Source organism: Euprymna scolopes, chromosome 7 (assembly GCF_053919585.1).
Source record: "Euprymna scolopes isolate OS-2025 chromosome 7, ASM5391958v1, whole genome shotgun sequence".
Taxonomy (NCBI): domain Eukaryota; kingdom Metazoa; phylum Mollusca; class Cephalopoda; order Sepiida; family Sepiolidae; genus Euprymna; species Euprymna scolopes.
Window position 1 is genome coordinate 33,104,853 of NC_136488.1, and position 21,915 is coordinate 33,126,767.

A 21,915-nucleotide genomic window follows, 5' to 3' on the forward strand; every position below is an offset into this window, starting at 1 on the left:
CAAAAGGAATCGAAATTACACTCTCATTATTTACTTTTTTTTTATGTATTCTTCATTAATGAGTTTGACAAAATTTCATTGCATCGACCGGGAATCGAACCCGGGCCGCCCACGTGGCAGGCGAGCATTCTACCACTGAACCACCGATGCGATATATCGTTCACTGAACGTAATTCTTTCCTTTGCCATTTTGTCATTAATGCTGTGAATGTCATTCCAACAAAAGGAATCGAAATTACACTCTCATTATTTACTTATTTTTTATGTATTCTTGATTAATGAGTTTGACAAAATTTCATTGCATCGACCCGGAATCGAACCCGGGCCCCCCGCGTGGCAGGCGAGCATTCTACCACTGAACCACCGATGCGATATATCGTTCACTGAACATAATTCTTTCCTTTGCTATTTTGTCATTAATGCTGTGAATGTTATTCCAACAAAAGGAATCGAAATTACACTCTCATTATTTAATTATTTTTTATGTATTCTTCATTAATGAGTTTGACAAAATTTCATTGCATGGGATCGGGAATTGAACCCGGGCCGCCCGCGTGGCAGGCGAGCATTCTACCACTGAACCACCGATGCGATATATCGTTCACAGAACATAATTCTTTCCTTTGCAATATTGTCATTAATGCTTTGAATGTCATTCCAACAAAAGGAATCGAAATTACACTCTCATTATTTACTTATTTTTGATGTATTCTTTATTAATGAGTTTGACAAAATTTCATTGCATCGACCGGGAATCGAACCCGGGCCGCCCGCGTGGCAGGCGAGCATTCTACCACTGAACCACCGATGCGATATATCGTTCGCAGAACATAATTCTTTCCTTTGCCAATTTGTCATTAATGCTTTGAATGTCATTCCAACAAAAGGAATCGAAATTACACTCTCATTATTTACTTATTTTTGATGTATTCTTCATTAATGAGTTTGACAAAATTTCATTGCATCGACCGGGAATCGAACCCGGGCCGCCCGCGTGGCAGGCGAGCATTCTACCACTGAACCACCGATGCGATATATCGTTCACAGAACATAATTCTTTCCTTTGCCATTTTGTCATTAATGCTGTGAATGTCATTCCAACAAAAGGAATCGAAATTACACTCTCATTATTTACTTATTTTTTTATGTATTCTTCATTAATGAGGTTGACAAAATTTCATTGCATCGACTCGGCATCGAACCCGGGCCGCCCGCGTGGCAGGCGAGCATTCTACCACTGAACCACCGATGCGATATATCGTTCACAGAACATAATTCTTTCCTTTGCCATTTTGTCATTAATGCTTTGAATGTCATTCCAACAAAAGGAATCGAAATTACACTCTCATTATTTACTTATTTTTTATGTATTCTTCATTAATGAGTTTGACAAAATTTCATTGCATCGACCGGGAATCGAACCCGGGCCGCCTGCGTAGCAGGCGAGAATTCTACCACTGAACCACCGATGCGATATATCGTTCACAGAACATTATTCTTTCCTTTGCCATTTTGTCATTAATGCTTTGAATGTCATTCCAACAAAAGGAATCGAAATTACACTCTCATTATTTACGTCGTTTTTTATGTATTCTTCATTAATGAGTTTGACAAAATTTCATTGCATCGACCGGGAATCGAACCCGGGCCGCCCACGTGGCAGGCGAGCATTCTACCACTGAACCACCGATGCGATATATCGTTCACTGAACGTAATTCTTTCCTTTGCCATTTTGTCATTAATGCTGTGAATGTCATTCCAACAAAAGGAATCGAAATTACACTCTCATTATTTAATTATTTTTTATGTATTCTTGATTAATGAGTTTGACAAAATTTCATTGCATCGACCCGGAATCGAACCCGGGCCCCCCGCGTGGCAGGCGAGCATTCTACCACTGAACCACCGATGCGATATATCGTTCACTGAACATAATTCTTTCCTTTGCTATTTTGTCATTAATGCTGTGAATGTCATTCCAACAAAAGGAATCGAAATTACACTCTCATTATTTAATTATTTTTTATGTATTCTTCATTAATGAGTTTGACAAAATTTCATTGCATGGGATCGGGAATTGAACCCGGGCCGCCCGCGTGGCAGGCGAGCATTCTACCACTGAACCACCGATGCGATATATCGTTCACAGAACATAATTCTTTCCTTTGCAATATTGTCATTAATGCTTTGAATGTCATTCCAACAAAAGGAATCGAAATTACACTCTCATTATTTACTTATTTTTGATGTATTCTTCATTAATGAGTTTGACAAAATTTCATTGCATCGACCGGGAATCGAACCCGGGCCGCCCGCGTGGCAGGCGAGCATTCTACCACTGAACCACCGATGCGATATATCGTTCGCAGAACATAATTCTTTCCTTTGCCAATTTGTCATTAATGCTTTGAATGTAATTCCAACAAAAGGAATCGAAATTACACTCTCATTATTTACTTATTTTTGATGTATTCTTCATTAATGAGTTTGACAAAATTTCATTGCATCGACCGGGAATCGAACCCGGGCCGCCCGCATGGCAGGCGAGCATTCTACCACTGAACCACCGATGCGATATATCGTTCACAGAACATAATACTTTCCTTTGCCATTTTGTCATTAATGCTTTGAATGTCATTCCAACAAAAGGAATCGAAATTACACTCTCATTATTTACTTATTTTTTATGTATTCTTCATTAATGAGTTTGACAAAATTTCATTGCATCGACCGGGAATCGAACCCGGGCAGCCCGCGTAGCAGGCGAGCATTCTACCACTGAACCACCGATGCGATATATCGTTCACAGAACATAATTCTTTCCTTTGCCATTTTGTCATTAATGCTTTGAATGTCATTCCAACAAAAGGAATCGAAATTACACTCTCATTATTTACGTCGTTTTTTATGTATTCTTCATTAATGAGTTTGACAAAATTTCATTGCATCGACCGGGAATCGAACCCGGGCCGCCCGCGTGGCAGGCGAGCATTCTACCACTGAACCACCGATGCGATATATCGTTTACTGAACATAATTCTTTCCTTTGCCAATTGTCATTAATGCTGTGAATGTCATTCCAACAAAAGGAATCGAAATTACACTCTCATTATTTAATTATTTTTTATGTATTCTTGATTAATGAGTTTGAAAAAATTTCATTGCATCGACCCGGAATCGAACCCGGGCCCCCCGCGTGGCAGGCGAGCATTCTACCACTGAACCACCGATGCGATATATCGTTCACAGAACATAATGATTTCCTTTGCCATTTTGTCATTAATGCTTTGAATGTCATTCCAACAAAAGGAATCGAAATTACACTCTCATTATTTACTTCGTTTTTTATGTATTCTTCATTAATGAGTTTGACAAAATTTCATTGCATGGGATCGGGAATTGAACCCGGGCCGCCCGCGTGGCAGGCGAGCATTCTACCACTGAACCACCGATGCGATATATCGTTCACAGAACATAATTCTTTCCTTTGCAATATTGTCATTAATGCTTTGAATGTCATTCCAACAAAAGGAATCGAAATTACACTCTCATTATTTACTTATTTTTGATGTATTCTTCATTAATGAGTTTGACAAAACTCCATTGCATCGACCGGGAGTGGAACCCGGGCCACCCGCGTGGCAGGCGAGCATTCTACCACTGAACCACCGATGCGATACATCGTTAACAGAACATAATTCTTTCCTTTGCCATTTTGTCATTAATGCTTTGAATGTCATTCCAACAAAAGGAATCGAAATTACACTCTCATTATTTACTTATTTTTGATGTATTCTTCATTAATGAGTTTGACAAAATTTCATTGCATCGACCGGGAATCGAACCCGGGCCGCCCGCGTTGCAGGCGAGCATTCTACCACTGAACCTCCGATGCGATATATCGTTCACAGAACATACTTCTTTCCTTTGCTATTTTTTCATGAATGCTTTGAATGTCATTCCAACAAAAGGAATCGGAATTACACTCTCATTATTTACTTATTTTTTATGTATTCTTCATTAATGAGTTTGACAAAATTTCATTGCATCGACCGGGAATCGAACCCGGGCCGCCCGCGTGGCAGGCGAGCATTCTACCATTGAACCACCGATGCGATATATCGTTTACAGAACATAATTCTTTCCTTTGCCAATTTGTCATTAATGCTTTGAACGTCATTCCAACAAATCGAATCGAAATTACACTCTCATTATTTACTTATTTTTGATGTATTCTTCATTAATGAGTTTTACAAAATTTCATTGCATCGACCGGGAATCGAACCCGGGCCGCCCGCGTGGCAGGCGAGAATTCTACCACTGAACCACCGATGCGATATATCGTTCACAGAACATAATTCTTTCCTTTGCCATTTTGTCATTAATGCTTTGAATGTCATTCCGTCAAAAGGAATCGAAATTACACTCTCATTATTTACTTATTTTTTATGCATTCTTGATTAATGAGTTTGACAAAATTTCATTGCATCGACCGGGAATCGAACCCGGGCCGCCCGCGTGGCAGGCGAGCATTCTACCACTGAACCACCGATGCGATATATCATTCACAGAACATAATTCTTTCCTTTGCCATTTTGTCATGAATGCTTTGAATGTCATTCCAACAAACGGAATCCGAATTACACTCTCATTATTTACTTATTTTTGATGTATTCTTCATTAATGAGTTTGACAAAATTTCATTGCATCGACCGGGAATCGAACCCAGGCCGCCCGCGTGGCAGGCGAGCATTCTACCACTGAACCACCGATGCGATATATCGTTCACAGAACATAATTCTTTCCTTTGCCATTTTGTCATTAATGCTTTGAATGTATTTCCAACAAAAGGAATCGAAATTACACTCTCATTATTTACTTATTTTTGATGTATTCTTCATTAATGAGTTTGACAAAATTTCATTGAATGGGACCGGGAATTGAACCCGGGCGTCCCGCGTGGCAGGCGAGCATTCTACTACTGAACCACCGATGCGATATATCGTTCACAGAACATAATTCTTTCCTTTGCCATTTTGTCATTAATGCTTTGAATGTCATTCCAACAAAAGGAATCGAAATTACACTCTCATTATTTACTTATTTTTTATGTATTCTTCATTAATGAGTTTGACAAAATTTCATTGCATCGACCGGGAATCGAACCCGGGCCGCCTGCGTAGCAGGCGAGAATTCTACCACTGAACCACCGATGCGATATATCGTTCACAGAACATTATTCTTTCCTTTGCCATTTTGTCATTAATGCTTTGAATGTCATTCCAACAAAAGGAATCGAAATTACACTCTCATTATTTACGTCGTTTTTTATGTATTCTTCATTAATGAGTTTGACAAAATTTCATTGCATCGACCGGGAATCGAACCCGGGCCGCCCACGTGGCAGGCGAGCATTCTACCACTGAACCACCGATGCGATATATCGTTCACTGAACGTAATTCTTTCCTTTGCCATTTTGTCATTAATGCTGTGAATGTCATTCCAACAAAAGGAATCGAAATTACACTCTCATTATTTAATTATTTTTTATGTATTCTTGATTAATGAGTTTGACAAAATTTCATTGCATCGACCCGGAATCGAACCCGGGCCCCCCGCGTGGCAGGCGAGCATTCTACCACTGAACCACCGATGCGATATATCGTTCACTGAACATAATTCTTTCCTTTGCTATTTTGTCATTAATGCTGTGAATGTCATTCCAACAAAAGGAATCGAAATTACACTCTCATTATTTAATTATTTTTTATGTATTCTTCATTAATGAGTTTGACAAAATTTCATTGCATGGGATCGGGAATTGAACCCGGGCCGCCCGCGTGGCAGGCGAGCATTCTACCACTGAACCACCGATGCGATATATCGTTCACAGAACATAATTCTTTCCTTTGCAATATTGTCATTAATGCTTTGAATGTCATTCCAACAAAAGGAATCGAAATTACACTCTCATTATTTACTTATTTTTGATGTATTCTTCATTAATGAGTTTGACAAAATTTCATTGCATCGACCGGGAATCGAACCCGGGCCGCCCGCGTGGCAGGCGAGCATTCTACCACTGAACCACCGATGCGATATATCGTTCGCAGAACATAATTCTTTCCTTTGCCAATTTGTCATTAATGCTTTGAATGTAATTCCAACAAAAGGAATCGAAATTACACTCTCATTATTTACTTATTTTTGATGTATTCTTCATTAATGAGTTTGACAAAATTTCATTGCATCGACCGGGAATCGAACCCGGGCCGACCGCATGGCAGGCGAGCATTCTACCACTGAACCACCGATGCGATATATCGTTCACAGAACATAATTCTTTCCTTTGCCATTTTGTCATTAATGCTTTGAATGTCATTCCAACAAAAGGAATCGAAATTACACTCTCATTATTTACTTATTTTTTATGTATTCTTCATTAATGAGTTTGACAAAATTTCATTGCATCGACCGGGAATCGAACCCGGGCAGCCCGCGTAGCAGGCGAGCATTCTACCACTGAACCACCGATGCGATATATCGTTCACAGAACATAATTCTTTCCTTTGCCATTTTGTCATTAATGCTTTGAATGTCATTCCAACAAAAGGAATCGAAATTACACTCTCATTATTTACGTCGTTTTTTATGTATTCTTCATTAATGAGTTTGACAAAATTTCATTGCATCGACCGGGAATCGAACCCGGGCCGCCCGCGTGGCAGGCGAGCATTCTACCACTGAACCACCGATGCGATATATCGTTTACTGAACATAATTCTTTCCTTTGCCAATTGTCATTAATGCTGTGAATGTCATTCCAACAAAAGGAATCGAAATTACACTCTCATTATTTAATTATTTTTTATGTATTCTTGATTAATGAGTTTGAAAAAATTTCATTGCATCGACCCGGAATCGAACCCGGGCCCCCCGCGTGGCAGGCGAGCATTCTACCACTGAACCACCGATGCGATATATCGTTCACAGAACATAATGATTTCCTTTGCCATTTTGTCATTAATGCTTTGAATGTCATTCCAACAAAAGGAATCGAAATTACACTCTCATTATTTACTTCGTTTTTTATGTATTCTTCATTAATGAGTTTGACAAAATTTCATTGCATGGGATCGGGAATTGAACCCGGGCCGCCCGCGTGGCAGGCGAGCATTCTACCACTGAACCACCGATGCGATATATCGTTCACAGAACATAATTCTTTCCTTTGCAATATTGTCATTAATGCTTTGAATGTCATTCCAACAAAAGGAATCGAAATTACACTCTCATTATTTACTTATTTTTGATGTATTCTTCATTAATGAGTTTGACAAAACTCCATTGCATCGACCGGGAGTGGAACCCGGGCCACCCGCGTGGCAGGCGAGCATTCTACCACTGAACCACCGATGCGATACATCGTTAACAGAACATAATTCTTTCCTTTGCCATTTTGTCATTAATGCTTTGAATGTCATTCCAACAAAAGGAATCGAAATTACACTCTCATTATTTACTTATTTTTGATGTATTCTTCATTAATGAGTTTGACAAAATTTCATTGCATCGACCGGGAATCGAACCCGGGCCGCCCGCGTTGCAGGCGAGCATTCTACCACTGAACCTCCGATGCGATATATCGTTCACAGAACATACTTCTTTCCTTTGCTATTTTTTCATGAATGCTTTGAATGTCATTCCAACAAAAGGAATCGGAATTACACTCTCATTATTTACTTATTTTTTATGTATTCTTCATTAATGAGTTTGACAAAATTTCATTGCATCGACCGGGAATCGAACCCGGGCCGCCCGCGTGGCAGGCGAGCATTCTACCATTGAACCACCGATGCGATATATCGTTTACAGAACATAATTCTTTCCTTTGCCAATTTGTCATTAATGCTTTGAATGTCATTCCAACAAATCGAATCGAAATTACACTCTCATTATTTACTTATTTTTGATGTATTCTTCATTAATGAGTTTTACAAAATTTCATTGCATCGACCGGGAATCGAACCCGGGCCGCCCGCGTGGCAGGCGAGAATTCTACCACTGAACCACCGATGCGATATATCGTTCACAGAACATAATTCTTTCCTTTGCCATTTTGTCATTAATGCTTTGAATGTCATTCCGTCAAAAGGAATCGAAATTACACTCTCATTATTTACTTATTTTTTATGCATTCTTGATTAATGAGTTTGACAAAATTTCATTGCATCGACCGGGAATCGAACCCGGGCCGCCCGCGTGGCAGGCGAGCATTCTACCACTGAACCACCGATGCGATATATCATTCACAGAACATAATTCTTTCCTTTGCCATTTTGTCATGAATGCTTTGAATGTCATTCCAACAAACGGAATCCGAATTACACTCTCATTATTTACTTATTTTTGATGTATTCTTCATTAATGAGTTTGACAAAATTTCATTGCATCGACCGGGAATCGAACCCAGGCCGCCCGCGTGGCAGGCGAGCATTCTACCACTGAACCACCGATGCGATATATCGTTCACAGAACATAATTCTTTCCTTTGCCATTTTGTCATTAATGCTTTGAATGTATTTCCAACAAAAGGAATCGAAATTACACTCTCATTATTTACTTATTTTTGATGTATTCTTCATTAATGAGTTTGACAAAATTTCATTGAATGGGACCGGGAATTGAACCCGGGCGTCCCGCGTGGCAGGCGAGCATTCTACTACTGAACCACCGATGCGATATATCGTTCACAGAACATAATTCTTTCCTTTGCCATTTTGTCATTAATGCTTTGAATGTCATTCCAACAAAAGGAATCGAAATTACACTCTCATTATTTACTTCGTTTTTTATGTATTCTTCATAATTGAGTTTGACAAAATTTCATTGCATCGACCGGGAATCGAACCCGGGCCGCCCGCGTGGCAGGCGAGCATTCTACCACTGAACCACCGATGCGATATATCGTTAACAGAACATAAGTCTTTCCTTTGCCATCTGGTCATTAATGCTTTGAATGTCATTCCAGCAAAAGGAATCGAAATTACACTCTCATTATTTACTTATTTTTGATGCATTCTTGATTAATGAGTTTGACAAAATTTCATTGCATCGACCGGGAATCGAACCCAGGCCGCCCGCGTGGCAGGCGAGCATTCTACCACTGAACCACCGATGCGATATATCGTTCACAGAACATAATTCTTTCCTTTGCCATTTTGTCATTAATGCTTTGAATGTCATTCCAACAAAAGGAATCGAAATTACACTCTCATTATTTACTTATTTTTGATGTATTCTTCATTAATGAGTTTGACAAAATGTTATTGCATGGGAGCGGGAATTGAACCCCGGCCGCCCGCGTGGCAGGCGAGCATTCTACCACTGAACCACCGATGCGATATATCGGTCACTGAACATAATTCTTTCCTTTGGCATTTTGTCATTAATGCTTTGAATGTCATTCCAACAAAAGGAATCGACATTACACTCTCATTATTTACTTATTTTTGATGTATTCTTCATAAATGAGTTTGACAAAATTTCATTGCATCGACCGGGAATCGAACCCGGGCCGCCCGCGTGGCAGGCAAGCATCCTACCACTGAATCACCGATGCGATATATCGTTCACAGAACATAATTCTTTCCTTTGCCATTTTGTCATTAATGCTTTGAATGTCATTCCAACAAAAGGAATCGAAATTACACTCTCATTATTTACTTATTTTTGATGTATTCTTCATTAATGAGTTTGACAAAATTTCATTGCATCGACCGGGAATCGAACCCGGGCCGCCCGCGTTGCAGGCGAGCATTCTACCACTGAACCACCGATGCGATATATCGTTCACAGAACATAATTCTTTCCTTTGCCATTTTGTCATTAATGCTTTGAATGTCATTCCAACAAAAGGAATCGAAATTACACTCTCATTATTTACTTCGTTTTTTATGTATTCTTCATTAATGAGTTTGACAAAATTTCATTGCATCGACCGGGAATCGAACCCGGGCCGCCCGCGTGGTAGGCGAGGATTCTACCACTGAACCACCGATGCGATATATCGTTCACAGAACATAATTCTTTCCTTTGCCATTTTGTCATTAATGCTTTGAATGTCATTCCAACAAAAGGAATCGAAATTACACTCTCATTATTTAATGATTTTTGATGTATTCTTGATTAATGAGTTTGACAAAATTTCATTGCATCGACCCGGAATCGAACCCGGGCCCCCCATGTTTCAGCCGAGCATTCTACCACTGAACCACCGATGCGATATATCGTTCACAGAACATAATTCTGTCCTTTGCCATTTTGTCATTAATGCTTTGAATGTCATTCCAACAAAAGGAATCGAAATCACACTCTCATTATTTACTTCTTTTTGATGTATTCTTCATTATGAGTTTGACAAAATTTCATTGCATCGACCGGGAATCGAACCCGGGCCGCCTGCGTGGCAGGCGAGCATTCTACCACTGAACCACCGATACGTTATATCGTTCACAGAACATAATTCTTTCCTTTGCCATTTTGTCATTAATGCTTTGAATGTCATTCCAACAAAAGGAATCGAAATTACACTCTCATTATTTACTTCGTTTTTGATGTATTTTTCATTAATGAGTTTGACAAAATTTCATTGCATCGACCGGGAATCGAACCCAGGCCGCCCGCGTGGCAGGCGAGCATTCTACCACTGAACCACCGATGCGATATATCGTTCACAGAACATAATTCTTTCCTTTGCCATTTTGTCATTAATGCTTTGAATGTCATTCCAACAAAAGGAATCGAAATTATACTCTCATTATTTACTTATTTTTGATGTATTCTTGATTAATGAGTTTGACAAAATTTCATTGCATCGACCCGGAATCGAACCCGGGCCCTCCGTGTTGCAGCCGAGCATTCTACCACTGAACCACCGATGCGATATATGGTTCACAGAACATAATTCTTTCCTTTGCCATTTTGTCATTAATGCTTTGAATGTCATTCCAATAAAAGGAATCGAAATTACACTCTCATTATTTACTTATTTTTGATGTATTCTTCATTAATGAGTTTGACAAAATGTCATTGCATCGACCGGGAATCGAACACGGGCCGCCCGAATGGCAGGCGAGCATTCTACCACTGAACCACCGATGCGATATATCGTTAACAGAACATATTTCTTTCCTTTGTCATTTTGTCATTAATGCTTTGAATGTCATTCCAACAAAAGGAATCGAAATTACACTCTCATTATTTACTTATTTTTGATGTATTCTTCATTAATGAGTTTGACAATATTTCATTGCATCTACCGGGAATCGAACCCGGGCCGCCCGTGTGGCAGGCGAGCATTCTACCACTGAACCACCGATGCGATATATCGTTCACAGAACATAATTCTTTCCTTTGCCATTTTGTCATTAATGCTTTGAATGTCATTCCAACAAAAGGAATCGAAATTACACTCTCATTATTTACTTCGTTTTTTATGTATTCTTCATAATTGAGTTTGACATAATTTCATTGCATCGACCGGGAATCGAACCCGGGCCGCCCGCGTGGCAGGCGAGCATTCTACCACTGAACCACCGATGCGATATATCGTTCACAGTACATAATTCTTTCCTTTGCCATTTTGTCATTAATGCTTTGAATGTCATTCCAACAAAAGGAATCGAAATTACACTCTCATTATTTACTTATTTTTGATGTATTCTTCATTAATGAGTTTGACAAAATTTCATTGCATCGACCGGGAATCGAACCCGGGCCGCCCGCGTGGCAGGCGAGCATTCTACCACTGAACCACCGATGCGATATATCGTTCACAGAACATAATTCTTTCCTTTGCCATCTGGTCATTAATGCTTTGAATGTCATTCCAGCAAAAGGAATCGAAATTACACTCTCATTATTTACTTATTTTTGATGCATTCTTGATTAATGAGTTTGACAAAATTTCATTGCATCGACCGGGAATCGAACCCAGGCCGCCCGCGTGGTAGGCGAGCATTCTACCACTGACCCACCGATGCGATATATCGTTCACAGAACATAATTCTTTCCTTTGCCATTTTGTCATTAATGCTTTGAATGTCATTCCAACAAAAGGAATCGAAATTACACTCTCATTATTTACTTATTTTTGATGTATTCTTCATTAATGAGTTTGACAAAATTTCATTACATGGGACCGGGAATTGAACCCCGGCCGCCCGCGTGGCAGGCGAGCATTCTACCACTGAACAACCGATGCGATATATCGGTCACAGAACATAATTCTTTCCTTTGCCATTTTGTCATTAATGCTTTCAATGTCATTCCAACAAAAGGAATCGAAATTACACTCTCATTATTTACTTATTTTTGATGTATTCTTCATTAATGAGTTTGACAAAATTTCATTGCATCGACCGGGAATCGAACCCGGGCCGCCCGCGTGGCAGGCAAGCATTCTACCACTGAATCACCGATGCGATATATCGTTCACAGAACATAATTCTTTCCTTTGCCATTTTGTCATTAATGCTTTGAATGTCATTCCAACAAAAGGAATCGAAATTACACTCTCATTATTTACTTATTTTTGATGTATTCTTCATTAATGAGTTTGACAAAATTTCATTGCATCGACCGGGAATCGAACCCGGGCCGCCCGCGTGGCAGGCAAGCATTCTACCACTGAACCACCGATGCGATATATCGTTCACAGAACATAATTCTTTCCTTTGCCATTTTGTCATTAATGCTTTGAATGTCATTCCAACAAAATGAAATCGAAATTACACTCTCATTATTTACTTCGTTTTTTATGTATTCTTCATTAATGAGTGTGACAAAATTTCATTGCATCGACCGGGAATCGAACCCGGGCCGCCCGCGTGGTAGGCGAGCATTCTACCACTGAACCACCGATGCGATATATCGTTCACAGAACATAATTCTTTCCTTTGCCATTTTGTCATTAATGCTTTGAATGTCATTCCAACAAAAGGAATCGAAATTACACTCTCATTATTTACTTATTTTTTATGTATTCTTCATTAATGAGTTTGACAAAATTACATTGCATCGACCGGGAATAGAACCCGGGCCGCCCGCGTGGCAGGCGAGCATTCTACCACTGAACCACCGATGCGATATATCCTTCACAGAACATAATTCTGTCCTTTGCCATTTTGTCATTAATGCTTTGAATGTCATTCCAACAAAAGGAATCGAAATTACACTCTCATTATTTACTTCGTCTTTTATGTATTCTTCATTATTGAGTTTGACAAAATTTCATTGCATCGACCAGGAATCGAACCCGGGCCGCCCGCGTGGCAGGCGAGCATTCTACCACTGAACCACCGATGCGATATATCGTTCACAGAACATAATTCTTTCCTTTGCCATTTTGTCATTAATGCTTTGAATGTCATTCCAACAAAAGTAATCGAAATTACACTCTCATTATTTACTTATTTTTGATGTATTCTTCATTAATGAGTTTGACAAAATTTTATTGCATCGACCGGGAATCGAACCCGGGCCGCCACAGTGGCAGGCGAGCATTCTACCACTGAACCACCGATGCGATATATCGTTCACAGAACATAATTCTTTCCTTTGCCATTTTGTCATTAATGCTTTGAATGTCATTCCAACAAAAGGAATCGGAATTACACTCTCATTATTTACTTACTTTTTGAAGTATTCTTCATTATTGAGTTGAGACAATTTCATATCATCGATCGGGAATCATACCCGGGCCGCTACCGCGGCAGGCGAGCATTCTACCACTGAACCACCGATACGATATATCGTTCACAGAACATAATTCTTTCCTTTGCCATTTTGTCATTAATGCTTTGAATGTCATTCCAACAAAAGGAATCGAAATTACACTCTCATTATTTACTTCGATTTTTATGTATTCTTCATTAATGAGTTTGACAAAATTTCATTGCATCGACCGGGAATCGAACTCGGGCCGCCCGCGTGGCAGGCGAGCATTCTACCACTGAACCACCGATGCGGTATATCGTTCACAGAACATAATTCTTTCCTTTGCCATTTTGTCATTAATGCTTTGAATGTCATTCCAACAAAAGAAATCGAAATTACACTCTCATTATATACGTCGTTTTTTATGTATTCTTCATTAATGAGTTTGACAACATTTCATTGCATCGACCGGGAATCGAACTCGGGCCGCCCGCGTGGCAGGCGAGCATTCTACCACTGTACCACCGAGTCGATATATCGTTCACAGAACATAATTCTTTCCTTTGCCATTTTGTAATTAATGCTTTGAATGTCATTCCAACAAAAGGAATCGATTTTACATGCTCATTATTTACTTATGTTTGATGTATTCTTCATTAATGAGTTTGAAAAAATTTCATTGCATCGACCCGGAATCGAACCCGGGCCACCGTGTGGCAGCCGAGCATTCTACCACTGAACCACCGATGCGATATATCGTTCACAGAACATAATTCTTTCCTTTGCCATTTTGTCATTAATGCTTTGAATGTCATTCCAACAAAAGGAATCGAAATTACATGCTCATTATTTACTTCGTTTTTTGTGTATTCTTATTTAATGAGTTTGACAAAATTTCATTGCATCGACCGGGAATCGAACCTTGGCCGCCCGTGTGGCAGCCGAGCATTCTACAACTGAACCACCAATGTTACATATCTCTCGCAGAACACAATTCTTTCCTTTGCCATTTTGTCATTAATGCTTTGAATGTCATTCCAACAAAAGGAATCGAAATTACACGCTCATTATTTACTTCGTTTTTGATGTATTCTTCATTAATGAGTTTGACAAAATTTCATTCCTTCGACCGGGAATCGAACCCGGCCCGCCTGCATTGTCGGCGAGCATTCTACCACTGAATCACCGATGCGATATATCGTTCAAAGAACATAATTCTTTCCTTTGCCATTTTGTCATTAATGCTTTGAATGTCATTCCAGCAAAAGGAATCGAAATTACACTCTCATTATTTACTTCGTTTTTTATGTATTCTTCATTAATGAGTTAGAAAAAATTTCATTGCATCGACCCGGAATCGAATCCGGGCCGCCCGCGTGGCAGGCCAGCCTTCTACCACTGAACCACCGATGCGATATATCGTTCACAGAACATATTTCTTTCCGTTGCCATTTTGTCATTAATGCTTTGAATGTCATTCCAACAAAAGGAATCGAAATTACACTCTCATTATTTACTTATTTTTGATGTATTCTTCATTAATGAGTTTGACAAAATTTCATTGCATCGACCGGGAATCGAACCCGGGCCGCCTGCGTGGCAGGCGAGCATTCTACCACTGAACCACCGATGCGATATATCGTTCACAGAACATAATTCTTTCCTTTGCCATTTTTTCATTAATGCTTTGAATGTCATTCCAACAAAAGGAATCCAACTTACACTCTCATTATTTACTAATTTTTGATGTATTCTTCATTAATGAGTTTGACAAAATTTCATTGCATCGACCGGGAATCGAACCCGGGCAGCCACAGTGGCAGGCGAGCATTCTACCACTGAACCACCGATGCGATATATCGTTCACAGAACATAATTCTTTCCTTTGCCATTTTGTCATTAATGCTTTGAATGTCATTCCAACAAAAGGAATCGAAATTACACTCTAATTATTTACTTCGTTTTTATGTATTCTTCATTAATGAGTTTGACAAAATTTCATTGCATCGACCGGGAATCGAACCCGGGCCGCCACAGTGGCAGGCGAGCATTCTACCACTGAACCACCGATGCGATATATCGTTCACAGAACATAATTCTAACCTTTGCCATTTTGTTATTAATGCTTTGAATGTCATTCCAACAAAAGGAATCCAACTTACACTCTCATTATTTACTAATTTTTGATGTATTCTTCATTAATGAGTTTGACAAAATTTCATTGCATCGACCGGGAATCGAACCCGGGCCGCCACAGTGGCAGGCGAGCATTCTACCACTGAACCACCGATGCGATATATCGTTCACAGAACATAATTCTTTCCTTTGCCATTTTGTCATTAATGCTTTGAATGTCATTCCAACAAAAGGAATCGAAATTACACTCTCATTATTTACTTCGTTTTTTATGTATTCTTCATTAATGAGTTTAACAAAATTTCTTTGCATCGACCGGGAATCGAACCCGGGCCGCCCGCGTAGCAGGCGAGCATTCTACCACTGAACCACCGATGCGATATATCGTTCACAGAACATAATACTTTCCTTTGCCATTTTGTCATTAATGCTTTGAATGTCATTCCAACAAAAGGAATCCAAATTACACTCTCATTATTTACTTATATTTTTATGTATTCTTCATAATTGAGTTTGACAAAATTTCATTGCATCGACCGGGAATCGACCCCGGGCCGCCCGCGTGGCAGGCGTGCATTCTACCACTGAACCACCGATGCGATATATCGTTCACAGAACATAATTCTTTCCTTTGCCATTTTTTCATTAATGCTTTGAATGTCATTCCAACAAAAGGAATCGAAATTACACTCTCATTATTTACTTATTTTTGAGGTATTGTTAATTAAAGAGTTTGACAAAGTTTCATTGCATCGACCGGGAATCGAACCCGGGCCGCCCGCGTGGGAGGCGAGCATTCTACCACTGAACCACCGATGCGATATATCGTTCACAGAACATAATTCTTTCCTTTGCCATTTTGTAATTAATGCTTTGAATGTCATTCCAACAAAAGGAATCGAAATTACACTCTCATTATTTACTTCGTTTTTTATGTATTCTTCATTAATGAGTTTTACAAAATTTCATTGCATCGACCGGGAATCGAACCCGGGCCGCCCGCGTGGCAGGCGAGCATTCTCCCACTGAACCACCGATGCGATATATCGTTCACAGAACATAATTCTTTCCTTTGCCATTTTGTCATTAATGCTTTGAATGTCATTCCAACAAAAGGAATCGAAATTACACTCTCATTATTTAATTATTTCTGATGTATTGTTAATTAAAGAGTTTGACAAAGTTTCATTGCATCGACCGGGAATCGAACCCGGGCCGCCCGCGTGGGAGGCGAGCATTCTACCACTGAACCACCGATGCGATATATCGTTCACAGAACATAATTCTTTCCTTTGCCATTTTGTCATTAATGCTTTGAATGTCATTCCAACAAAAGGAATCGAAATTACACTCTCATTATTTACTTATTTTAGATGTGTTCTTCATTGATGAGTTTGAAAACATTTCATTGCATCGACCGGGAATCGCACCCGGGCCGCCCGCGTGGCAGGTTAGCATTCTACCACTGAACCACCGATGCGATATATCGTTCACAGAAAATAATTCTTTCCTTTGCCCTTTTGTCATTAATGCTTTGAATGTCATTCCAACAAAAGGAATCGGAATTACACTCTCATTATTTACGTATTTTAGATGTGTTCTTCATTAATGAGTTTGACAAAGTTTCATTGCATCGACCGGGAATCGAACCCGGGCTGCCACAGTGGCAGGCGAGCATTCTACCACTGTACAACCGATGCGATATATCGTTCACAGAACATAATTCTTTCCTTTGCCATTTTGTCATTAATGCTTTGAATGTCATTCCAACAAACGGAATCGAAATTACACTCTCATTATTTACTTAATCTTTATGTATTCTTCGTTAATGAGTTTGACATAATTTCTTGGTATCGACCGGAAATCGAAACCGGGCCGCCCGCGTGGCAGGCGAGCATTCTACCACTGAACCACCGATGCGATATATCGTTCACAGAACATAATTCTTTCCTTTGCCATTTTGTCATTAATGCTTTGAATGTCATTCCAACAAAAGGAATCGAAATTACACTCTCATTATTTACTTAATTTTTTTGTATTCTTCATTAATGAGTTTGAAAAATTTCATTGCATCGACCGGGAATCGAACCAAGGCTGCCACAGTGGCAGGCGAGCATTCTACCACTGAAACACCGATGCGATATATCGTTCACAGAACATATTTCTTTCCTTTGCCATTTTGTCATTAATGCTTTGAATGTCATTCCAACAAAAGGAATCGATATTACACTCGCATTATTTACTTATTTTAGATGTGTTCTTCATTGATGAGTTTGACAAAATTTCATTGCATCGACCGGGAATCGAACCCGGGCCGCCAACGTTGGAGGCGAGCATTCTACCACTGAACCACCGATGCGATATATCGTTCACAGAACATAATTCTTTCCTTTGCCATTTTGTCATTAATGCTTTGAATGTCATTCCAACAAAAGGAATCGAAATTACACTCTCATTATTTACTTATTTTTGATGCATTGTTCATTAAAGAGTTTGACAAAATTTCATTGCATCGACCGGGAATCGAACTCGAGCTGCCCGCGTGGTCGGCGAGCATTCTACCACTGAACAACCGATGCGATATATCGTTCACAGAACATAATTCTTTCCTTTGCCATTTTGTCATTAATGCTTTGAATATCATTCCCACATAAGGAATCGAAATTACACTTTACTAATTTACTTATTTTAGATGTGTTCTTCATTGATGAGTTTTACAAAATTTCATTGCATCGACCGGGAATCGAAACCGGGCCGCCAGCGTGGGAGGCGAGCATTCTACCACTGAACCACCGATGCGATATATCGTTCACAGAACATAATTCTTTCCTTTGCCATTTTGTCATTAATGCTTTGAATGTCATTCCAACAAAAGGAATCGAAATTACACTCTCATTATTTACTTATTTTAGATGTGTTCTTCATTGATGAGTTTGAAAAAATTTCATTGCATCGACCGGGAATCGCACCCGGGCCGCCCGCGTGGCAGGTTAGCATTCTACCACTGAACCACCGATGCGATATATCGTTCACAGAACATAATTCTTTCCTTTGCCCTTTTGTCATTAATGCTTTGAATGTCATTCCAACAAAAGGAATCGGAATTACACTCTCATTATTTACTTATTTTAGATGTGTTCTTCATTAATGAGTTTGACAAAATTTCATTGCATCGACCGGGAATCGAAACCGGGCCGCCAGCGTGGCAGGCGAGCATTCTGCCACTGAATCACCGATGCGATATATCGTTCACAGAACATAATTATTTCCTTTGCCATTTTGTCATTAATACTTTGAATGTCATTCCAACAAAAGGAATCGAAATTACACTCTCATTATTTACTTATTTTTGATGTATTGTTCATTAAAGAGTTTGACAAAATTTCATTGCATCGACCGGGAATCGAACCCGGGCCGCCCGCGTGGCAGGCGAGCATTCTACCACTGAACCACCGATGCGATATATCGTTCACAGAACATAATTCTTTCCTTTGCCATTTTGTCATTAATGCTTTGAATGTCATTCCAACAAAAGGAATCGAAATTACACTCTCATTATTTACTTAATTTTTATGAATTCTTCATTAATGAGTTTGACAAAATTTCATTGTATCGACCGGAAATCGAACCCGGGCCGCCCGCGTTGCAGGCGAGCATTCTACCACTGAACCACCGATGCGATATATCGTTCACAGAACATAATTCTTTCCTTTGCCATTTTGTCATTAATGCTTTGAATGTCATTCCAACAAAAGGAATCGAAATTACACTCTCATTATTTACTTAATTTTTATGTATTCTTCATTAATGAGTTTGACAAAATTTCATTGTATCGACCGGAAATCGAACCCGGGCCGCCCGCGTGGCAGGCGAGCATTCTACCACTGAACCACCGATGCGATATATCGTTCACAGAACATAATTCTTTCCTTTGCCATTTTGTCATTAATGCTTTGAATGTCATTCCAACAAAAGGAATCGAAATTACACTCTCATTATTTACTTCGTTTTTTATGTATTCTTCATTAATGAGTTTTACAAAATTTCTTTGCATCGACCGGGAATCGAACCCGGGCCGCCCGCGTGGCAGGCGAGCATTCTACCACTGAACCATCGATGCGATATATCGTTCACAGAACATAATTTTTTCCTTTGCCATTTTGTCATTAATGCTTTGAATGTCATTCCAACAAAAGGAATCGAAATTACACTCTCATTATTTACTTATATTTTTATGTATTCTTCATAATTGAGTTTGACAAAATTTCATTGCATCGACCGGGAATCGAACCCGGGCCGCCCGCCTGGCAGGCGTGCATTCTACCACTGAACCACCGATGCGATATATCGTTCACAGAACATAATTCTTTCCTTTGCCATTTTTTCATTAATGCTTTGAATGTCATTCCAACAAAAGGAATCGAAATTACACTCTCATTATTTACTTATTTTTGATGTATTGTTAATTAAAGAGTTTGACAAAGTTTCATTGCATCGACCGGGAATCGAACCCGGGCCGCCCGCGTGGGAGGCGAGCATTCTACCACTGAACCACCGATGCGATATATCGTTCACAGAACATAATTCTTTCCTTTGCCATTTTGTAATTAATGCTTTGAATGTCATTCCAACAAAAGGAATCGAAATTACACTCTAATTATTTACTTCGTTTTTTATGTATTCTTCATTAATGAGTTTTACAAAATGTCATTGCATCGACCGGGAATCGAACCCGGGCCGCCCGCGTGGCAGGCGAGCATTCTCCCACTGAACCACCGATGCGATATATCGTTCACAGAACATAATTCTTTCCTTTGCCATTTTGTCATTAATGCTTTGAATGTCATTCCAACAAAAGGAATCGAAATTACACTCTCATTATTTAATTATTTTTGATGTATTGTTAATTAAAGAGTTTGACAAAGTTTCATTGCATCGACCGGGAATCGAACCCGGGCCGCCCGCGTGGGAGGCGAGCATTCTACCACTGAACCACCGATGCGATATATCGTTCACAGAACATAATTCTTTCCTTTGCCATTTTGTCATTAATGCTTTGAATGTCATTCCAACAAAAGGAATCGAAATTACACTCTCATTATTTACTTATTTTAGATGTGTTCTTCATTGATGAGTTTGAAAAAATTTCATTGCATCGACCGGGAATCGCACCCGGGCCGCCCGCGTGGCAGGTTAGCATTCTACCACTGAACCACCGATGCGATATATCGTTAACAGAACATAATTCTTTCCTTTGCCCTTTTGTCATTAATGCTTTGAATGTCATTCCAACAAAAGGAATCGGAATTACACTCTCATTATTTACTTATTTTAGATGTGTTCTTCATTAATGAGTTTGACAAAATTTCATTGCATCGACCGGGAATCGAAACCGGGCCGCCAGCGTGGCAGGCGAGCATTCTGCCACTGAATCACCGATGCGATATATCGTTCACAGAACATAATTATTTCCTTTGCCATTTTGTCATTAATACTTTGAATGTCATTCCAACAAAAGGAATCGAAATTACACTCTCATTATTTACTTATTTTTGATGTATTGTTCATTAAAGAGTTTGACAAAGTTTCATTGCATCGACCGGGAATCGAACCCGGGCCGCCCGCGTGGCAGGCGAGCATTCTACCACTGAACCACCGATGCGATATATCGTTCACAGAACATAATTCTTTCCTTTGCCATTTTGTCATTAATGCTTTGAATGTCATTCCAACAAAAGGAATCGAAATTACACTCTCATTATTTACTTAATTTTTATGTATTCTTCATTAATGAGTTTGACAAAATTTCATTGTATCGACCGGAAATCGAACCCGGGCCGCCCGCGTTGCAGGCGAGCATTCTACCACTGAACCACCGATGCGATATATCGTTCACAGAACATAATTCTTTCCTTTGCCATTTTGTCATTAATGCTTTGAATGTCATTCCAACAAAAGGAATCGAAATTACACTCTCATTATTTACTTAATTTTTATGTATTCTTCATTAATGAGTTTGACAAAATTTCATTGTATCGACCGGAAATCGAACCCGGGC

The 21,915-nt window shown here is 39.4% G+C and overlaps 56 non-coding genes across 56 annotated transcripts; all 56 read right to left on the reverse strand.

Annotated features, from left to right (window-relative positions):
* Nucleotides 1-79: 79 nt before the first annotated feature.
* On the reverse strand, nt 80-150 carry Trnag-gcc (transfer RNA glycine (anticodon GCC)). Its single transcript has one exon. It is a non-coding gene; the product is annotated as a tRNA-Gly (tRNA).
* Nucleotides 151-740: 590 nt separating this feature from the next.
* Nucleotides 741-811, reverse strand: Trnag-gcc (transfer RNA glycine (anticodon GCC)). Its single transcript has one exon. It is a non-coding gene; the product is annotated as a tRNA-Gly (tRNA).
* A 149-nt stretch (nt 812-960) lies between these two features.
* On the reverse strand, nt 961-1,031 carry Trnag-gcc (transfer RNA glycine (anticodon GCC)). Its single transcript has one exon. It is a non-coding gene; the product is annotated as a tRNA-Gly (tRNA).
* A 370-nt stretch (nt 1,032-1,401) lies between these two features.
* Nucleotides 1,402-1,472, reverse strand: Trnas-gcu (transfer RNA serine (anticodon GCU)). The gene has a single exon. It is a non-coding gene; the product is annotated as a tRNA-Ser (tRNA).
* A 150-nt stretch (nt 1,473-1,622) lies between these two features.
* Trnag-gcc (transfer RNA glycine (anticodon GCC)) lies at nt 1,623-1,693 on the reverse strand. The gene has a single exon. It is a non-coding gene; the product is annotated as a tRNA-Gly (tRNA).
* Nucleotides 1,694-2,283: 590 nt separating this feature from the next.
* Nucleotides 2,284-2,354, reverse strand: Trnag-gcc (transfer RNA glycine (anticodon GCC)). Its single transcript has one exon. It is a non-coding gene; the product is annotated as a tRNA-Gly (tRNA).
* Nucleotides 2,355-2,503: 149 nt separating this feature from the next.
* On the reverse strand, nt 2,504-2,574 carry Trnag-gcc (transfer RNA glycine (anticodon GCC)). Its single transcript has one exon. It is a non-coding gene; the product is annotated as a tRNA-Gly (tRNA).
* A 149-nt stretch (nt 2,575-2,723) lies between these two features.
* Trnas-gcu (transfer RNA serine (anticodon GCU)) lies at nt 2,724-2,794 on the reverse strand. The gene has a single exon. It is a non-coding gene; the product is annotated as a tRNA-Ser (tRNA).
* A 150-nt stretch (nt 2,795-2,944) lies between these two features.
* Nucleotides 2,945-3,015, reverse strand: Trnag-gcc (transfer RNA glycine (anticodon GCC)). Its single transcript has one exon. It is a non-coding gene; the product is annotated as a tRNA-Gly (tRNA).
* A 590-nt stretch (nt 3,016-3,605) lies between these two features.
* Nucleotides 3,606-3,676, reverse strand: Trnag-gcc (transfer RNA glycine (anticodon GCC)). Its single transcript has one exon. It is a non-coding gene; the product is annotated as a tRNA-Gly (tRNA).
* A 149-nt stretch (nt 3,677-3,825) lies between these two features.
* Trnac-gca (transfer RNA cysteine (anticodon GCA)) lies at nt 3,826-3,896 on the reverse strand. Its single transcript has one exon. It is a non-coding gene; the product is annotated as a tRNA-Cys (tRNA).
* Nucleotides 3,897-4,045: 149 nt separating this feature from the next.
* On the reverse strand, nt 4,046-4,116 carry Trnag-gcc (transfer RNA glycine (anticodon GCC)). The gene has a single exon. It is a non-coding gene; the product is annotated as a tRNA-Gly (tRNA).
* A 149-nt stretch (nt 4,117-4,265) lies between these two features.
* On the reverse strand, nt 4,266-4,336 carry Trnag-gcc (transfer RNA glycine (anticodon GCC)). Its single transcript has one exon. It is a non-coding gene; the product is annotated as a tRNA-Gly (tRNA).
* Nucleotides 4,337-4,485: 149 nt separating this feature from the next.
* On the reverse strand, nt 4,486-4,556 carry Trnag-gcc (transfer RNA glycine (anticodon GCC)). Its single transcript has one exon. It is a non-coding gene; the product is annotated as a tRNA-Gly (tRNA).
* A 149-nt stretch (nt 4,557-4,705) lies between these two features.
* Nucleotides 4,706-4,776, reverse strand: Trnag-gcc (transfer RNA glycine (anticodon GCC)). The gene has a single exon. It is a non-coding gene; the product is annotated as a tRNA-Gly (tRNA).
* A 370-nt stretch (nt 4,777-5,146) lies between these two features.
* Trnas-gcu (transfer RNA serine (anticodon GCU)) lies at nt 5,147-5,217 on the reverse strand. The gene has a single exon. It is a non-coding gene; the product is annotated as a tRNA-Ser (tRNA).
* A 150-nt stretch (nt 5,218-5,367) lies between these two features.
* Nucleotides 5,368-5,438, reverse strand: Trnag-gcc (transfer RNA glycine (anticodon GCC)). Its single transcript has one exon. It is a non-coding gene; the product is annotated as a tRNA-Gly (tRNA).
* Nucleotides 5,439-6,028: 590 nt separating this feature from the next.
* Trnag-gcc (transfer RNA glycine (anticodon GCC)) lies at nt 6,029-6,099 on the reverse strand. The gene has a single exon. It is a non-coding gene; the product is annotated as a tRNA-Gly (tRNA).
* A 149-nt stretch (nt 6,100-6,248) lies between these two features.
* Trnag-gcc (transfer RNA glycine (anticodon GCC)) lies at nt 6,249-6,319 on the reverse strand. Its single transcript has one exon. It is a non-coding gene; the product is annotated as a tRNA-Gly (tRNA).
* Nucleotides 6,320-6,468: 149 nt separating this feature from the next.
* Trnas-gcu (transfer RNA serine (anticodon GCU)) lies at nt 6,469-6,539 on the reverse strand. Its single transcript has one exon. It is a non-coding gene; the product is annotated as a tRNA-Ser (tRNA).
* Nucleotides 6,540-6,689: 150 nt separating this feature from the next.
* On the reverse strand, nt 6,690-6,760 carry Trnag-gcc (transfer RNA glycine (anticodon GCC)). The gene has a single exon. It is a non-coding gene; the product is annotated as a tRNA-Gly (tRNA).
* Nucleotides 6,761-7,350: 590 nt separating this feature from the next.
* Nucleotides 7,351-7,421, reverse strand: Trnag-gcc (transfer RNA glycine (anticodon GCC)). The gene has a single exon. It is a non-coding gene; the product is annotated as a tRNA-Gly (tRNA).
* A 149-nt stretch (nt 7,422-7,570) lies between these two features.
* On the reverse strand, nt 7,571-7,641 carry Trnac-gca (transfer RNA cysteine (anticodon GCA)). Its single transcript has one exon. It is a non-coding gene; the product is annotated as a tRNA-Cys (tRNA).
* Nucleotides 7,642-7,790: 149 nt separating this feature from the next.
* Nucleotides 7,791-7,861, reverse strand: Trnag-gcc (transfer RNA glycine (anticodon GCC)). Its single transcript has one exon. It is a non-coding gene; the product is annotated as a tRNA-Gly (tRNA).
* A 149-nt stretch (nt 7,862-8,010) lies between these two features.
* Nucleotides 8,011-8,081, reverse strand: Trnag-gcc (transfer RNA glycine (anticodon GCC)). Its single transcript has one exon. It is a non-coding gene; the product is annotated as a tRNA-Gly (tRNA).
* A 149-nt stretch (nt 8,082-8,230) lies between these two features.
* Nucleotides 8,231-8,301, reverse strand: Trnag-gcc (transfer RNA glycine (anticodon GCC)). The gene has a single exon. It is a non-coding gene; the product is annotated as a tRNA-Gly (tRNA).
* Nucleotides 8,302-8,450: 149 nt separating this feature from the next.
* On the reverse strand, nt 8,451-8,521 carry Trnag-gcc (transfer RNA glycine (anticodon GCC)). The gene has a single exon. It is a non-coding gene; the product is annotated as a tRNA-Gly (tRNA).
* Nucleotides 8,522-8,892: 371 nt separating this feature from the next.
* Trnag-gcc (transfer RNA glycine (anticodon GCC)) lies at nt 8,893-8,963 on the reverse strand. The gene has a single exon. It is a non-coding gene; the product is annotated as a tRNA-Gly (tRNA).
* Nucleotides 8,964-9,112: 149 nt separating this feature from the next.
* On the reverse strand, nt 9,113-9,183 carry Trnag-gcc (transfer RNA glycine (anticodon GCC)). Its single transcript has one exon. It is a non-coding gene; the product is annotated as a tRNA-Gly (tRNA).
* A 590-nt stretch (nt 9,184-9,773) lies between these two features.
* Trnac-gca (transfer RNA cysteine (anticodon GCA)) lies at nt 9,774-9,844 on the reverse strand. Its single transcript has one exon. It is a non-coding gene; the product is annotated as a tRNA-Cys (tRNA).
* A 150-nt stretch (nt 9,845-9,994) lies between these two features.
* Trnag-acc (transfer RNA glycine (anticodon ACC)) lies at nt 9,995-10,065 on the reverse strand. The gene has a single exon. It is a non-coding gene; the product is annotated as a tRNA-Gly (tRNA).
* A 589-nt stretch (nt 10,066-10,654) lies between these two features.
* Nucleotides 10,655-10,725, reverse strand: Trnag-gcc (transfer RNA glycine (anticodon GCC)). Its single transcript has one exon. It is a non-coding gene; the product is annotated as a tRNA-Gly (tRNA).
* Nucleotides 10,726-11,535: 810 nt separating this feature from the next.
* Trnag-gcc (transfer RNA glycine (anticodon GCC)) lies at nt 11,536-11,606 on the reverse strand. Its single transcript has one exon. It is a non-coding gene; the product is annotated as a tRNA-Gly (tRNA).
* A 149-nt stretch (nt 11,607-11,755) lies between these two features.
* Trnag-gcc (transfer RNA glycine (anticodon GCC)) lies at nt 11,756-11,826 on the reverse strand. The gene has a single exon. It is a non-coding gene; the product is annotated as a tRNA-Gly (tRNA).
* A 149-nt stretch (nt 11,827-11,975) lies between these two features.
* Trnag-acc (transfer RNA glycine (anticodon ACC)) lies at nt 11,976-12,046 on the reverse strand. The gene has a single exon. It is a non-coding gene; the product is annotated as a tRNA-Gly (tRNA).
* A 370-nt stretch (nt 12,047-12,416) lies between these two features.
* Nucleotides 12,417-12,487, reverse strand: Trnag-gcc (transfer RNA glycine (anticodon GCC)). The gene has a single exon. It is a non-coding gene; the product is annotated as a tRNA-Gly (tRNA).
* Nucleotides 12,488-12,636: 149 nt separating this feature from the next.
* Nucleotides 12,637-12,707, reverse strand: Trnag-gcc (transfer RNA glycine (anticodon GCC)). The gene has a single exon. It is a non-coding gene; the product is annotated as a tRNA-Gly (tRNA).
* Nucleotides 12,708-12,858: 151 nt separating this feature from the next.
* On the reverse strand, nt 12,859-12,929 carry Trnag-acc (transfer RNA glycine (anticodon ACC)). Its single transcript has one exon. It is a non-coding gene; the product is annotated as a tRNA-Gly (tRNA).
* Nucleotides 12,930-13,078: 149 nt separating this feature from the next.
* On the reverse strand, nt 13,079-13,149 carry Trnag-gcc (transfer RNA glycine (anticodon GCC)). The gene has a single exon. It is a non-coding gene; the product is annotated as a tRNA-Gly (tRNA).
* Nucleotides 13,150-13,299: 150 nt separating this feature from the next.
* Nucleotides 13,300-13,370, reverse strand: Trnag-gcc (transfer RNA glycine (anticodon GCC)). The gene has a single exon. It is a non-coding gene; the product is annotated as a tRNA-Gly (tRNA).
* Nucleotides 13,371-13,960: 590 nt separating this feature from the next.
* Trnag-gcc (transfer RNA glycine (anticodon GCC)) lies at nt 13,961-14,031 on the reverse strand. Its single transcript has one exon. It is a non-coding gene; the product is annotated as a tRNA-Gly (tRNA).
* Nucleotides 14,032-15,283: 1,252 nt separating this feature from the next.
* Trnag-gcc (transfer RNA glycine (anticodon GCC)) lies at nt 15,284-15,354 on the reverse strand. Its single transcript has one exon. It is a non-coding gene; the product is annotated as a tRNA-Gly (tRNA).
* Nucleotides 15,355-16,164: 810 nt separating this feature from the next.
* Nucleotides 16,165-16,235, reverse strand: Trnas-gcu (transfer RNA serine (anticodon GCU)). Its single transcript has one exon. It is a non-coding gene; the product is annotated as a tRNA-Ser (tRNA).
* Nucleotides 16,236-16,605: 370 nt separating this feature from the next.
* Nucleotides 16,606-16,676, reverse strand: Trnag-ccc (transfer RNA glycine (anticodon CCC)). Its single transcript has one exon. It is a non-coding gene; the product is annotated as a tRNA-Gly (tRNA).
* Nucleotides 16,677-16,826: 150 nt separating this feature from the next.
* On the reverse strand, nt 16,827-16,897 carry Trnag-gcc (transfer RNA glycine (anticodon GCC)). The gene has a single exon. It is a non-coding gene; the product is annotated as a tRNA-Gly (tRNA).
* Nucleotides 16,898-17,046: 149 nt separating this feature from the next.
* Nucleotides 17,047-17,117, reverse strand: Trnag-ccc (transfer RNA glycine (anticodon CCC)). The gene has a single exon. It is a non-coding gene; the product is annotated as a tRNA-Gly (tRNA).
* A 1,028-nt stretch (nt 17,118-18,145) lies between these two features.
* Trnaw-cca (transfer RNA tryptophan (anticodon CCA)) lies at nt 18,146-18,216 on the reverse strand. The gene has a single exon. It is a non-coding gene; the product is annotated as a tRNA-Trp (tRNA).
* Nucleotides 18,217-18,585: 369 nt separating this feature from the next.
* Nucleotides 18,586-18,656, reverse strand: Trnag-ccc (transfer RNA glycine (anticodon CCC)). Its single transcript has one exon. It is a non-coding gene; the product is annotated as a tRNA-Gly (tRNA).
* Nucleotides 18,657-19,245: 589 nt separating this feature from the next.
* On the reverse strand, nt 19,246-19,316 carry Trnag-gcc (transfer RNA glycine (anticodon GCC)). Its single transcript has one exon. It is a non-coding gene; the product is annotated as a tRNA-Gly (tRNA).
* Nucleotides 19,317-19,465: 149 nt separating this feature from the next.
* On the reverse strand, nt 19,466-19,536 carry Trnac-gca (transfer RNA cysteine (anticodon GCA)). Its single transcript has one exon. It is a non-coding gene; the product is annotated as a tRNA-Cys (tRNA).
* Nucleotides 19,537-19,906: 370 nt separating this feature from the next.
* Trnag-gcc (transfer RNA glycine (anticodon GCC)) lies at nt 19,907-19,977 on the reverse strand. The gene has a single exon. It is a non-coding gene; the product is annotated as a tRNA-Gly (tRNA).
* Nucleotides 19,978-20,347: 370 nt separating this feature from the next.
* Trnag-ccc (transfer RNA glycine (anticodon CCC)) lies at nt 20,348-20,418 on the reverse strand. Its single transcript has one exon. It is a non-coding gene; the product is annotated as a tRNA-Gly (tRNA).
* A 150-nt stretch (nt 20,419-20,568) lies between these two features.
* Nucleotides 20,569-20,639, reverse strand: Trnag-gcc (transfer RNA glycine (anticodon GCC)). The gene has a single exon. It is a non-coding gene; the product is annotated as a tRNA-Gly (tRNA).
* Nucleotides 20,640-20,788: 149 nt separating this feature from the next.
* Trnag-ccc (transfer RNA glycine (anticodon CCC)) lies at nt 20,789-20,859 on the reverse strand. The gene has a single exon. It is a non-coding gene; the product is annotated as a tRNA-Gly (tRNA).
* A 589-nt stretch (nt 20,860-21,448) lies between these two features.
* Nucleotides 21,449-21,519, reverse strand: Trnag-gcc (transfer RNA glycine (anticodon GCC)). The gene has a single exon. It is a non-coding gene; the product is annotated as a tRNA-Gly (tRNA).
* Nucleotides 21,520-21,668: 149 nt separating this feature from the next.
* Trnac-gca (transfer RNA cysteine (anticodon GCA)) lies at nt 21,669-21,739 on the reverse strand. The gene has a single exon. It is a non-coding gene; the product is annotated as a tRNA-Cys (tRNA).
* Nucleotides 21,740-21,915: the final 176 nt, after the last annotated feature.